The sequence below is a fragment of the Eurytemora carolleeae genome, unplaced genomic scaffold (genome assembly GCF_000591075.1).
Source record: "Eurytemora carolleeae unplaced genomic scaffold, Eaff_2.0 scaffold882, whole genome shotgun sequence".
Taxonomy (NCBI): domain Eukaryota; kingdom Metazoa; phylum Arthropoda; class Copepoda; order Calanoida; family Temoridae; genus Eurytemora; species Eurytemora carolleeae.
Genome location: NW_019396784.1, coordinates 72,929 through 86,692, shown reverse-complemented (window position 1 = coordinate 86,692; position 13,764 = coordinate 72,929). Strand labels below are relative to the sequence as shown.

Sequence of the window (13,764 nt, the reverse complement as noted above, 5' to 3'; positions counted from 1 at the left end):
CTATTATTCTAGATCAATTTTATCTCGGAAATTAATTTTGAAACTCATTTAAAGGGACTATAAAGGAAAAAAGAAAGAGGGTATAGACTGAAAGCTAATCACTTTAGCTCTCGATCGCGACCCATGAAAGTCATATCTGATGTTCCTATCTCGAGAAATTGATTTATAACTGTGTCAAATTTATACGAAAATTGATATATATACAATTTTGTATAAAAGTAGAGGGTTTAAATAGATCAAATTCAGCAAATATGCAACCAATCTGAAAACGATGATATCCCAGAGAAAGCTAACTGTAACTTAGGTTTACTCCAATTCTAATTTTATATTTGTTATTTCTATTTCTAATAGATTTAATTCATAATATTATTTATACTTCCGTATTACTTGACCAGAAGTTCCACCAATGGCAGTGCAGTAAAGTGGTCACGTGATACAGGCGAAGACACGTGATCAGTATACTGCACTGCCATTGGTGATAGTTCTGGTCACGTGATTTAAATTTTAGATTTTCTAAATTTTACATCTATGAACTTTCGTATAATTTTAACACAGTTTTATATCAATTTCTCGAGACAGGAACATCAGATAAAACTTTCATGGGTCGCGAACAAGAGCTAAAGTGATTAGCTTTCAGCCTATACCCCCTTTCACTTTTCCTTTACAGTCCCTTTAAGCTCTTCAGAAGACATGTTTATTAATTTTTGACGACTGGTTTGAAACTTATGAACAAGTGAAGAACGATTTAAAAAAGGAAAATGATATAACTCTGATTCTGAAGTAAAAGAACTAAATTTATTTATAATCATACATAATATTGATCAAATTGATCTATAATAATAATAGAAATCCAAATCTAGTTATGCAAAATAGTTAAATATTTACAATTTTTAATTACTATTGTCTTCTCTCTGAAAATATAGAATGAAATAGAAAACATTGGCTTTTATTTTGGAAAATTTTTATTTATGTGTATATTTATAATTTTTTTGATTAGTTTAAAATATAAGTTTACTATAGCTATACAGTTAGAGGATCATATTAAACTAAATTACATGGTCAGTAGTTCAATATTTTAAAAATTTCAAATTTTAAGCTATGAAATTGCTAGACAAACTTAGCCTCTCTTTTTATCATAGTATGTTAAGTTTTCTGGCATTTTAGGCTAAAATGCATTTTGTTTAAGTTCAGATTTAATATGCAGTATACAACAGTCAGAATCAGAAAGACTTGGATTTAATATTTAAATAATCAATATTAATAATATTTCTAGCAATTTCAAATATGCTCTAAAAAGGTAGACTACATTTTGGAAAGGACAGGACTAGGTCTATTTTGTGATAATTGTATTTCAATCATATCTAAAAATTAGATTGCAAAGTCGTCTGATTAATTGTAAATTATTTCCGGGTATATCTGATTAGGACAGAAATTTGCATAAAGATTGACGTAAGACAGAAAATATGGACTTATCATGAAAGAAAAGTCATATCAGACACTATCATTATATTGATCAAAAACATTTTAATATTGCGTGTGGTTGCACCTGCACATGTGATAGTCTAGGGACCACATGTCAAGAGTTTTTCAAAAAATAAAAATTTTTGCCCCATAGTACACTGACCTTGGAACCCCTTTNCCAATAAACATTATACAACAGGTACAGAGTTCCCCAATAAACATTATACAACAGGTACAGAGTTCCCCAATAAACATTATACAACAGGTACAGAGTTCCCCAATAAACATTATACAACAGGTACAGAGTTCCCCAATAAACATTATACAACAGGTACAGAGTTCCCCAATAAACATTATACAACAGATACAGAGTTCCCCAATAAACATGGGAATAAAGTTACGCTTTTAAAACCATCTGTATTTTACGCAACGCAAACATATGTGAAAATCTAATGATCAAAATTACCATTGAAAGTAAAATTTTCGATACCTGGTACTTTTTATAATACTATGAAGACGACTTTTCTATTTAAGTTTTGATTTCCAACAATCTTTTTTTTAAGTGAACTATAAGAAATTCTTTAAAATGAAAGCTTCTATTTGTTTCCATGTTCATGTGTAAATTCATGCTGTTTGACAGCGTGGTCGAATTCAAAATTGAAATCTAAAGTCATCTCCATTGTATTAATATATACGACGACGACTGTATGTGGCATCAGACCACATTTTGGAGAAAAAAATTGGTTCAAGGTATATTTTTGAATATTTGCATTTTTTGAATCATCCAAAACAATACAATTGTCGTCACTTTGTTTAATGGGAAAACTTCTGTGATTATGAAAAACTTTTTTGGAAAGTTTAATTTACTTTTGATCAAAATAAAGAAATCTTTTAAATGACAAATAGTATCACTCTTGGGCTTTTTTCAAGCCCTGACTATATTCATAGTGATACGAAGGTTGCAATCTCCGGCGTAAAAATTAATGGTAGTTTTGTAAATTACTTCATAAAAACTAAAGCTTTAAACAGCGCTTCAGATTTATAAAATGCACATAGCTAGGACTACAAAAATGAAAAAGTTAGCCTGTGAGGTTTAACTTCTAAGGTCCCCAGCCCCCTTACCTTTCCCAGCTCTCTTACCTTACCCTCTTTCTTATCTTCATTTGGAAACGTTATGTAAATATGACAAATTTTTGAACCAACGACTGAACAAATTAACTTTAAAAAACGATATTTTTTACTGAACAAACGGGTTTTTTCAAACGATTTTTAAAAAACGATCGCTTTTTTACTGAAAGAACAATTTTTCGAACGAGAAATTTTACTGAACGATCGTACAGTTAGAAAACAAACGAAATTGAAGAAAAATTAACGATAATTTTGAGAACGAAAGAAATCTATTTAAAAGAATAAACAAAATGGTTCGTTCACGAACGATGAACGAACTAAATGAAAAAATCCGAACGCGCCCATCTCTAGTTAGATCGTGGGGGTAAAAACCGTTTTTAAAATCCAAATATTTTTTTGCGTTTTTTCTCAATAATTGTTTGCAATTAATGTTATGAAAAAGATTTTAAACATTTTTACCATCGACATAGCATTCTTGTGATGGAAAAAAACCCAGTTTTTTAAACATTATGCTGCATTGGAGTAATAAAAACCCCACATGAAGTTTAACGTGCATCAATATGAATAGATTATAAACTCTTCTCTTATTTCAATTTTTTTAATTCAATCCCGTCATTTAAAGAAATATAGCATCAGTGAGATTTTAAACGGAGAGGAAGAGGAGAAGGTTTAGAAGTTATCTAGCCCAAGGACTTTCTAAATATATATGACTTTTATTCAGGGTTTACAAAATTCGACCGTAATGACGACCCAAAACTCTTTAAAAATGACGATTTTAAGCTTCATTTTGGTTTTCTTCCTTCAATTTAGTGTTTAAATGGTTCAGAACAAAAAAACTGGTTTTGGTCGGAAGGGAGCCATGAATGTAACTAAGAAAAAGAAAAAGGATTAAAAAATTAAATATAATTAGACCTTACTTTTACAATCTACATGCATAGAGAAATATATTTATAAGATGGAAAATTCTAAAACATGAACTATTACTATAATTTGATTGTCTGTTTAATTGTCAAACGGCTGAACCGATCGGGCCAAAATTTTGTATGGGACCTCACATATGACCCCAGGGAAGGTTTATGGATGCTTAGAATTACAAAAAGGTAAGTGTGTACAAAAATTGTTGATTTTCGTAACATTTTGAAAAACCACGAAAAGAATTGTTATTTCGCAAAATATTTATTATTGTTTTTTTCCAAGAGAAAATGCTGAAACATTGAGAAACAATTTAAAGTTGAAGTAAAAGATAGAGCAAAGTAAATCATATTTTATTATAAATAATAAACTTTGTAACATTATTAATTCACCCTTTTCAGTTCAATGCTCTTTCTCCGCATTAAAAATCAATTATCTGAAAATGCATGAAGGTAAAATTTAATGAAGAAAATAGTTAATTCTTTATAATTTAAAATAATCACATGGTTTAAAATTGTTTTTTATGCATATTATATTCGGGAAAATAAATTAATTCATCTCTAAACTTCATGCTTTACAACGTGAGTATTCTAAAGCATGTTCTTGTACGCCACATGATAGAAAATGGTTTATTATTTATACACTTATTTACTCAAAGGAATTGACTCCTAGCCACACACTCAAATTTCTAATCTCTATATCTTTGCATTAAAGGGACAGACCAGCTATGTAAGGTAGTTGAACTGAGCATGCAGTATTGTGGAAAGCTTCTTTAGGAATCATTTGAGACATATAAAACTTCTTAAAGATCTGTGAATCGAGAGGGAGGAAGGCCAACCACATCAATCTCTAGTCCGAACCACATTCTCCTCATTTTCTCGTCCGAACCACCTCGGAATCCTCGTCCTTCGATTATTTTGTTTTAAAAAGTTTCCATTTCTTGAAGATAAAACTATTTTTTAAAAATCTGGCCACGTTAGGGCATAAAATATGGATAATTATATCATGTTGAAATCTTCAAACCCATGAGAATGATGTCAGACTTTATTTAGGTAAAACTTAAATCTCTTCTGCTTCCGTAATGGCTAACCTTCGTGATATGAAAAAATAGCAAAATATTCGGCATACCTCTGCCGATAATTTTCCCCATGGAACCACCCGGAAAACTTCTATGGTTTTCACTAAAGTTAACAAAAAAGATTGAAGTTCTATAAACTTGGAATTATTTGCGGCATTCTACACCAGGAATATCCATAGATAAAGATAGATTGTGCATAAGACGACATTTTCATCTTGAAAGATATAAATGTACAGAGATGTTTTAAAGATATCCCTATCATATAGATATTAACTAGGTCGGTTGTGAACATTGGCTGTTCTTATTTCATTGAGTACTTGTGGTGTACATGAGTTCTGTAGAGAGAAATTTAAGTTAGTTTAGTCCTTTTCAAGTCCTTCTTCTGTTCTCGTCAATATGATATATTGCTCAGTGAAATAATTTGATATTCTCAAAATAAAATTCACTCCTGAGTGGTTTAATAATTATGAAATCCATTAAAACACCAAACCATCCCACTTATCATTGAAGTACACTTTGACCCCTAGAAGCAACAAATATATAGACCAGGAACGCCCAACTCAGATATACGCAAATTGTGTACTGTACACTGTGGGAGGAATGTAAACAAATCCAGTGCCCCCACAGCAGTTGAAGAGAAAGGACTAAACACTGATAAACAGAGTGATGTTACAGTCAAACGCAAAAGAAACTAGTTAATATATTAAGTTAGTGCGGATACAAATTATTTATAAGGAGAAGCAAGGTAAAAAGATTCCCACTTATCCTTGTTTCCGAGGTTTAACTTTCTTTTAAAATTTAAAACCTTTCCTCTCAATGTTTAAATCCTTCCTCCTAAGGTTTAAATCCTTCCTCCCGAGGTTTACATCCTTCCTCCCAAGATTTACATCCTTCCTCCCAAGATTTACATCCTTCCTCCCAAGATTTACATCCTTCCTCCCAAGGTTTACATCCTTCCTCCCAAGGTTTACATCCTTCCTCCCAAGGTTTACATCCTTCCTCCCAAGGTTTACATCCTTCCTCCCAAGGTTTACATCCTTCCTCCCAAGGTTTACATCCTTCCTCCCAAGGTTTACATCCTTCCTCCCAAGGTTTACATCCTTCCTCCCAAGGTTTACATCCTTCCTCCCAAGGTTTACATCCTTCCTCCCAAGGTTTACATCCTTCCTCCCAAGGTTTACATCCTTCCTCCCAAGGTTTACATCCTTCCTCCCAAGGTTTACATCCTTCCTCCCAAGGTTTACATCCTTCCTCCCAAGGTTTACATCCTTCCTCCCAAGGTTTACATCCTTCCTCCCAAGATTTACATCCTTCCTCCCAAGGTTTACATCCTTCCTCCCAAGGTTTACATCCTTCCTCCCAAGGTTTACATCCTTCCTCCCAAGGTTTACATCCTTCCTCCCAAGGTTTACATCCTTCCTCCCAAGGTTTACATCCTTCCTCCCAAGGTTTACATCCTTCCTCCCAAGGTTTACATCCTTCCTCCCAAGGTTTACATCCTTCCTCCCAAGGTTTACATCCTTCCTCCCAAGGTTTACATCCTTCCTCCCAAGGTTTACATCCTTCCTCCCAAGGTTTACATCCTTCCTCCCAAGGTTTACATCCTTCCTCCCAAGGTTTACATCCTTCCTCCCAAGGTTTACATCCTTCCTCCCAAGGTTTACATCCTTCCTCCCAAGATTTACATCCTTCCTCCCAAGATTTACATCCTTCCTCCCAAGATTTACATCCTTCCTCCCAGGGTTTACATCCTTCCTCCCAAGGTTTACATCCTTCCTCCCAAGGTTTAATCCCTTCCTGCCGATGTTTGTATCCTTCCTCCCAAGGTTTACATCCTTCCTCCCAAGGTTTAAACCCTTCCTGCCGATGTTTGTATCCTTCCTCCCAAGGTTTACATCCTTCCTCCCAAGGTTTAAACCCTTCCTGCCGATGTTTGTATCCTTCCTCCCAAGGTTTACATCCTTCCTCCCAAGGTTTACAGCCTTCCTCCCAAGGTTTAAAGCCTTTCTGCCGATGTTTGTATCCTTCCTCTCAAGTTTTACATCCTTCCTCCCAAGGCTTACATTCTTCTTCCCAACGTTTGAATCTTTCATTTTAACATTTAATCCTTCCTCCCAACATTTGAATCTTCCTTCTAACGTTAGTATCCTTCCTCCCAATGTTTAAATGATAAATTTTTTCTAAAAATACCTATTTTCATAGTTGTTACTTCTAATCCTAAAGAGAGTTATCAAACATAAAATGCAACTCATTCTTAGTCTTATTCCCTAAACGGCTAACTTTATCTGTTTTCAGGAACCTATGAGTGCGGACAATTCAGCACAAATAAAGTCCTCTAAACAGGAACTTATATATGTATGTGGATTTATTGCCAAAAAACTCAGCACAAAAGTTCCCGGCCTTGTCAGAGGCAGTGAGGATAAAACAAACTGTGATTGGATAGACTGAAAATCTAGAGGATCCCATGGTTTATCCATCTAAAGAGAAAATATTTCAAAATTACATGGAGAGTCACTTGATAGAGGTCGAGATCCAATCGAAAAAACAATTTCAGCTATTGCTGCAATAAGCAATTGATGGCCTCGGGAAGGTATTAAACTTTTTGTAAATGTTAGATTTTTCAGTAGACTGAAAAAACTCAATGTAATCTTTAAGGAAAAAAGTAAAAATAATGTCAGAACACTAAAACAGACTGCTCAATTTATGTTTTAGAATTACGGTGTAGTTAAAAAGCTGGACGGTCTTCTTGTTTTAAAATAGAATGTTAAAAAGTGTATAAGAATAAATATATTATGATATGGATAACATTTTTCTCCAATTTTATGTTAGAAGGTTTTATTTCTTAATGACTAATATTCAATGGGCATTTCTCGAAAAAATTTTAAAGGTACCGTTGTGAATCAGGCATGCATCTTTATATATTAGGGACACAATTATGTATGTACTGTGCAGTCCTGTTACGCGTTGAAATATGTGTCTACAGTTCCTCTTTGCATTGATTCCCATGGAGTGAGGAATTGTTTTTGCTTTTATTAAAACATCCGAATTTTACCATATAAAGTTTCACAATTTGAATATAATCTTGGATATTATCATTTCCCTCTCCTGTCTTTAAAGCATATACTCTCAAGTAACAAATAGTCTTTCGTTTTATAATCAGTATTCGTGTCTACGATAGCAATATACTTTATTTCACCCCCCCCCTCATAATTGATGTTTTGCCCATGAATTCTGTTTTGATCGCCTCCCACTGCAGTACACAAATTTGACGCATCAGATATGGCGGTTCCTGGTCTATATATTTCTTGACTCAGGGGATGAGTTCAGAGAGTACACAAAAACTCCGTCACACTCTTAATGAGTAACGCACAAATAGATTATAATTGGTTTGGAAATCAATTCATACTCGGGCTATATAATTTATAACTAGATTTTAGAAACTTATGAAAACAATTTCTTTTGTATGGGACTAGGGGGGGGGGGGCAAATTCGTCATTGCACCCCTCTTTCAGAATAAAGGGGGGTGCCCCTGCACCTTACACCCCCCCCCCTGGGTACGGGCCTGCAAGGTCGATAAATTTCTTTCATATAATACAATATTCATTTCCCCCTCACTACTACAGTGAAACCCTTAATAAAGAATACATCGGAAGAATTTATCAAATGTTGTCTTGACAATTTTTCAATGAGTTTTATACTACATTACGTAAATTTCAGTATTTGCGAAAATAAATAAAAAGCCATTAATATGCGGGAACAGTTTTAAAGAGTTCCATATAATCATTTAATTAAAAAACTAAATAACATTCCATTATTAGAAAGTGGAGAGTACGACATTTGATGAATTCTTTCGATGTATTCGTTATTAAGGGTTCCACTGTTATATATACAGTTTATCAGAAACCATCCTTCTAGCTCATGTGGATTTAACGGTTCTATCAATATTCCAGAAAGCTGTGACTTTTGATCACAATTTGACCCATTAAACATAATTTTTTTAGCCTTTTTATGAATACTTTTTTGTTTGCATATGCATTTTGAATGAAAATGGATAATATAAACAAATCCGTAAAGTAAATGATTGTTGAGTTAAAGACCAAAACACGTTTGATTTCAAATAGAAGAAACTTTTTGATTGTTAAAATAGTGAAAAACAGTGCTAATTATGCATTGCAAAAAATTGCATTTTTTCCTTCTTTGTTCTATTCTAGAAATGGTACATTGACTGTACAACAATTCACAATGATTTGTAACTTAAGTATGAATTTACTTATTTATGCTAATATTAGCAAATAGCTAAACATAAGCATGAGATAAATTCTACTTTATGCTAAAAAGCTGAACCAATGACAAAAATATAAAACTTATAATTATCAGAAAAAATCTAGGTTTTTAATTATTTGTGTGCAAAGCTTTCCAAAAGCTTTGTCACCGGAAGTACATTGAGAAAATACCTTCTCCACAGAAATAAGTTTATTTATTATTAGACCGTGATGACGATGAGGAAATCAGTTCATAAATTAGAGACTGTTCTTAATGAGAAACCAATAAACAGCATTGTATGATGAGCTGTATGAAGATCTCTGGATGGACAATAACACAGTAACAGTACAACCAGAAAGCGGCACTTCAAAACAGGATATTATTCCATTGCCAGAAACACGCGATCCTGAAATTAGAGAAGATACAAGTCATCAAAGACAAGACTTGCTACTAGATGAATTCTTAATGAATGAGTTCAAAATAAATTCAGAAACTGAATCGGAAACTGAATAAAATGCATAATTGTATATAGTTAATCTAGTATTGAATATGACCGGATCATATATACCTATATCTATGAATATATTTTGGAATAGTAAAAACTAACTCAAATTTTGCCCATCCGGAAAAATACATATTAAAGATAACCTAGTAATAAGTTTATCTTGTATCCTAATATTAGAAGCTGAATATAAAATGTTGTGAGAAAAATAAGTATAAAAGAACAGTATCGATAACTACTTATTGTTAACCTGTAATTTTTTAATGAATTCCAATAAATTTCAGTATAATTGTTTACTCTTTAAACTATGAAACATCATTCTGAAAATATAAATATTAATCCAATATTTGTGGTTTTTTAAAATAAAGAAGAGAATAAAATGTTATACAAATTAAAAATTGTGTATAGAGAATAGAAAATATTAGAAAGAATAGAGAAGATTTTGAAAGAGAGAAAAATTATAATGTAAGACGACATTTTAAAACATTAATCCAAGGTCATTCTTAATTTTGAAAGAGAGAGAAAATATATAATGTAAGACAATACTTTATAACATTATTAATATTAATTTAAAAAAAAAAAAAAATTTTCCTTTTCTAAAATTAAAACAAAATTTTAATTGTAACTTTAAAATTGAGAAAACTGGAATAAAATTGAGTTCAAGACGACATTTTGAAACCTTAATACAAGATTATTCTTAATTTTAAATTTTCTGTAAAATTATTAGGAAATGGTTAAAAGAAGAAAATAGAACAGGAATAGACTCATTCATAAGTGTTTAAATTTGAAAATAAATGTGTGTGTGAATCCACAAAGTCTTGAAACCGAAATAAATGAAATGTATACCGGGCATTTAATAATATAATATGGAATCAGAATACTCATCAGGAAGATCTTAATCATGATCTTCACGGAAGACTGTATCTACTTCTTCAATAAGGTCTTCTACTTCATTCCCGGTAACAAGAGGCTCTTCATCTCCACGCTAAATAAGAACATGAAAGTTTAAAACCTAACAAATGAAGCGTATAATTAACATGTATGAAAATATTAACTATGATTTGGAAATTATATTAAACTGAAAATTAATAGAGACCTGATTCAAAATTCCTATAATAAAATTTCTAAGCTTCAGCCGGATAAAATCAGTGCAGGCTCAAATTATTGTCTTGGATAACAAAAACAAAATATTTTCGACTCGGAAACGATTAATATATAATATTACAGATAAAACTGGGAGAACGGTTAATGTTCACTTTAAGTGTGCTACTACTGTATGGAAGGTAACTTAGATACTGAAAGCCTAATATGAAATTTGTTTATAAAATTGAATCATCTAAATTGGATATTTATGCAAGTTAAAGCATAACGAATATCAAATATTTATTTGCAAGTCAGGAAATTGGATATTATGACTAGGAAAGGACTGAAGTCATAAACATTTCGATAATTACTTTTTAAAAAAAGGGGGGAAAACAAATTTATGTATGCATACAACATAAATATAAATTATATAAATTATAAATAAGTTTTACAGGACGGACGGTACTCCACCAGAGAAAGCAGAACAGACAGGCATAGTGGAAAGGACGCCGAACAGAAAACTCAACAGTAAAATACACTCAAGTACAAGTGTAGAAGAAAAGGGAACCTTGTATATGCAAAAAGAAACCGAAACTATATCAATTCCAATAGACACGAGAAATTTCTTCACGACCTTGGACTCTCTATCATCATCTACAGAAACTTTGTTGGATACTAATTTATTCGTCACAGAAAAAGATTTCACAGTGAATTCTGAGGGTTTGACACTACATGTTCTGAAAGGGAAAAAAACAGCTGAATTATCCAAAAATATATGCGATTCAGAAAACTTAAAACTGTTTGAGCCTATTAATATGGTCGTAATGAACTGGGATGACAGGCTAAAGAGTCTTACAACAGGAATAACCGTAGAAATTGCAGAAACAAAAATTAGCTGCAAAAGTGCGACAGAATCAAAATCGGAACAGGCTTGCATAAAATATTTGCGACAGATTGCTAAAAGATCCAATCATATATTCGTCACTTCAATGTCGGAATTTTATAGTTTATATGGAAAATACAAAGGACAAACAAAATCGACAAAGATTAACTCAACACACATCTATGCAGATGACGATGATGATGGCATCTTTGCATGTGTAGGAGACCTCGAACCTTTAACGGAAGCTGATATAATCGAAACAGGACTACGAAACAATTTTTTTTCCACATTGGGGAAAATCATTTTTTCAAAATTAGAAAATCTCGAACTAGACATATATAACGTATTTGACACTAGTTGAATTATCATCTGAATCTTTATTGGATCCATCCTTAAAAATAAACAAAATATCCTATAACCAAATAGTTACGAAAATTCTAATGTATCTACCTGGACCTATGCCATCTTGTGAGAAAGCTTTAAAACATGGAAAAAGGGAAAACGAACTGGATGAGTTTGGAGAATATACAAAAGAAAACAATGAAATAGAATTTTTCAATTTTCTAAGGAAAATTATAAGAACACAAATTCCACCACCTACGAGACTGGAATTGACCAAAACATACATAATAATCCTAATTTTTTTTATTAGAACCTCTAACAGAATTAAAGGATTACAAAAATCAGAAGGAAAGATACCCTTTCAAGAAAAACAATGGAATATTTTATGGAATCAAGCTAGTACAGAACAAGATCTTAAATGTTACTGTGATCGAGTTTTAAACAAGGAATGTTCACCTAGAGCATTAAGGAAGTTATATCACATCTTGTCAAGAGATAAATTGGTAACGATGACAGACTTAATATATACTCTAAATTTAGGACAAGATTTTATCCCTCAGAAGCCGAAACAAATGACCAGGAGAAAATTTATGAACAAATCTATAATGATGACAAATAACGCAAAAGACCTAAACCAAGCTTTGTCAATGAGTAAACAAAACCTTGACTCTAATAATATAAATAGACCTCAACAGGATCAATCTAGGGAAGAGTATACGGAAAATGATATACCGACCGTTGAACAGCTGCAAAACGATCAATCTCCGTTAAATAATATGGAAATAAATAATGAAGATGACGGAAATGATTATAATTCTATACCTGTAATTGATGCCAATGATATCCAGTAACCCAGAAAACGACGATACACAAACCTACTAGAAAAAGATATTTTTCAAAATCCATCAGAATCAGATCAAGAAACCGGTACAACGGACTCACAATTAATAAACACAATATTCCCAACAACAATGGAATCAATATTATCAACAACAACAACGTCAATATTATACATGATCGAACATGTAAGTACATACCCATATACACAAGATACATCACATACAACACCAACATCATCGATCTCTTCGTCAGATACAACTACGACAGGGAGAACAACTTCTTCATCTACAACTACTACAACCGAAATACCATCTACAACAATTGCCACGATAACATCAGCAACTCATTCAACAGTTACAACAACAGAACGACAAATTACAACTGTTACAACTACAACAAAATCAACAACTTCTTCATCCATAACTACTACAGTGGAAATACAATCTACAACCGTTAATACAACAACATCAACAACTTCGTCAATAATGACAACAAGAAAACAACAGATGACAACCGTTACAAATACAACAGGAATCAGCACTTATCCATCTGCAACAACAACATCCGGAATGACGATTACAACTAGTTCCACAACATCAATATCGCACATAGCTTCAACAACATTTAAAACAACGAAAAACCCTCCTACAACAACATCGTTGTCCAACAGTGCTACTACAACTAGTATAACGAATTCTAATCCGAGCACACAAAGATCAAGAACATATACAACAACCAAGCAATCTGGAAAAACTACTAGACGAAGCACAATGCGAAGTTCAAGAATGATATCCACAACAGGAACAACACATCAAAGTACAACAACCACAGATTCAAACATGGACTGTTATGATATTCCTATGATTGATGAAGGAAATAAAGTGGATACATTAATACAACGGAGAATTAAAAGATCCTTTGTATCATATTGGCTTAGTTCAATGACAGGCTTAGCTGAAGAAAATGAATTAGAAGACATGAGAAGGATTGAAAATGAATTGCTGGAAATACTTTTGGCAATCTAACGATACAAGATGAGGAACTTACAAAACGAATACAGGAGATTTCTGAGAAAATTGCAAAAAGTTTGGCAGATGAACAAGATATCAACGAGCAAATAACTAAGATTATATCTTCACAAATATCAGGAGAGGAAAATGTAAATAAAATACTTGGAATCTTAGATAAAAACATAAAAAGATCAAATAAGTTGACTCAAATAATAATGGAACTTCTACTCTTAGAGAAAACAATCGATAAATACAAACTTTG

The 13,764-nt window shown here is 32.4% G+C and overlaps 2 long non-coding RNA genes across 2 annotated transcripts; one reads left to right on the top strand and one right to left on the bottom strand.

Moving 5' to 3' along the window:
* Positions 1–5,118: 5,118 nt before the first annotated feature.
* Positions 5,119–7,290, top strand: LOC111708676 (uncharacterized). Its single transcript, XR_002766710.1, has 2 exons — positions 5,119–5,324; positions 6,875–7,290. It is a non-coding gene; the product is annotated as an uncharacterized LOC111708676 (long non-coding RNA).
* A 1,747-nt stretch (positions 7,291–9,037) lies between these two features.
* Positions 9,038–10,626, bottom strand: LOC111708677 (uncharacterized). Its single transcript, XR_002766711.1, has 4 exons — positions 10,441–10,626; positions 10,191–10,329; positions 9,595–9,664; positions 9,038–9,248 (listed from the first exon to the last, which is right to left on the bottom strand). It is a non-coding gene; the product is annotated as an uncharacterized LOC111708677 (long non-coding RNA).
* Positions 10,627–13,764: the final 3,138 nt, after the last annotated feature.